This window comes from Pteropus medius, unplaced genomic scaffold, assembly GCF_902729225.1.
Source record: "Pteropus medius unplaced genomic scaffold, Ma_sr-lr_union100, whole genome shotgun sequence".
NCBI lineage: Eukaryota > Metazoa > Chordata > Mammalia > Chiroptera > Pteropodidae > Pteropus > Pteropus medius.
Window position 1 is genome coordinate 1,176,547 of NW_024344370.1, and position 1,871 is coordinate 1,178,417.

Here is a 1,871-nt window from a genome sequence, read left to right on the forward strand (position 1 = left end):
GTAATTTATTTTTATATTTTAAGCACTTAATTTCTCTCTGCTTTAAAAAAAATTTCATATTGTAGTCAGGGTAATGTTTCAAACCACAAATATGATCATGTTCGAAATTCTTTTAAAAGCTTTCATTTGTAAATGCTTAAGATGGCTTATAGCTGGGCTACTCTAAAAAGTGTCTATGAGGAGGGGAAGCACCACAGTATTCACATCGCCTGGGACCACATTAGAATGCAACATACATATGACATGTTATTGAATTATACACTTGAAACCTATATAATTTTATTAACCAATGTCACCCCAATAAATTTAATTTAAAAAATAAAAAAGAAATGCATATTCTAGGCCCCACTACAGACCTACTGAATCAGAACTGACGATGAAATTTGAGAACCGCTAAACAGGATCCTGAATGAACAAAATGTTATCTTTCTGCTTTTGTCTTGTCCTGGTCTCTTATTGATCACTGCACTTCATACTGGCTTTCTTTTAGCTAAATATTCCCTTCACAATTTTTTCTCTTTGCTTGAAATATTTCTTCCCTCCCTTTTTTTTTTCTGTTAAATCTTATCATTTAGATGACAACTTAAAAGCTACTTCCTCAAGGAAGTCTTCCTCCACAATTAAACCATGCCCTTCCTAATTTTATGTTTTACTATTTCTTTGTATTTCTTTCTTTCTTTCTTTCTTTCTTTTTTTTATTATTTATGCTTACAGCACCTGGTCTTCCTAGGTGGTCTCCTATCCAAGTACTAACCAGGCCGGACCCTGCTTAACTTCCAAGATCAGACATTGGGCTTGTTCAGGGCGGCATGGCTGTAGACCATGGACCATGGCTCCACTGGGGCATGAACCCAGGACCTTCTGCATGTAAAGCAGGCGTGCTAATCGCTACACTATGGAACCACGTTCTCTTTGTATTTCTTTTATCAGCATATGTTTTAGAAGTTTTTTAAATCCACCTATTCCCAACCCCCACTACCTGCTGATCATAAGACACTGTGCCTGTTTGCTCACCCTTGAATCTTCAGATCCTACGACAGTGCTTGACACATATTGATAGAGATAAACATTGCTTGAACAAATGAATAAGTACACGAATGTACAAATAATTCCTTTTCAAGTGTTTACTCACTAATTTGGGAGTCAAATCTAAACTCAGTCGTCACTTCCTGGGTGAAGCCTCCTCTGGTTTCCTCCTTTCCTTCAGGATGTCAGGGGCCTCATTTATGGTCCACTTTTGCACTTTTGTCCTCACATTTCCTTTACATTGTATTTTAACCAGCTGTCTAAACTTCTTGCTTTCCTTCTTCCCCTTGTGGGTGGAGACAGCACTCCTACCAACCCAGCTCCACCTCCACTACTCTCTTCCTTTTCTCCATCTTTTATCCTTCATGATTGGAGCATAGTAGACACTCAGTGAAAGCTTCGTGCATTAAATTAAATACAATTTAAGTTAGACTTTGCTGCAAACTTGTGCAAAAACCCAGGACCAGACAGGTAATCCCTGTACATTTCAGTTTGCTCCTTTATAAAATGATAACAAGTTGAGGAAATTTTTTGAAGGAAGATGGTCTATATTTTGATGTGGTGGCAGTCACCCAATGAGACAAGATGAACAAGACTCATTAAGCTCTATGCTTACCATGGGTACATTTTATTTATGTAAATTATATGACTCAGTGAATTTAGAGGAATGAAAAAGTGGTCCAATAGAAATTTTTGAGTTAGACCTAAAGTGGGTTTTTATTTTTTAATTTTTAAAGAAATCTGAATGTCTCAAAGCCCAGAACTCACTTCTGTCTCCCATAGACCCTGCCCGGTGACTGTTTTACACCAGAACTGATTCTTCCAGTTATATTCATCTTCCAGAC

General features: G+C 37.3%; 1 pseudogene; it reads right to left on the reverse strand.

Moving 5' to 3' along the window:
- Positions 1-705: 705 nt before the first annotated feature.
- Positions 706-821, reverse strand: LOC120608397 (uncharacterized; annotated as a pseudogene).
- Between the last annotated feature and the right edge of the window lie 1,050 nt (positions 822-1,871).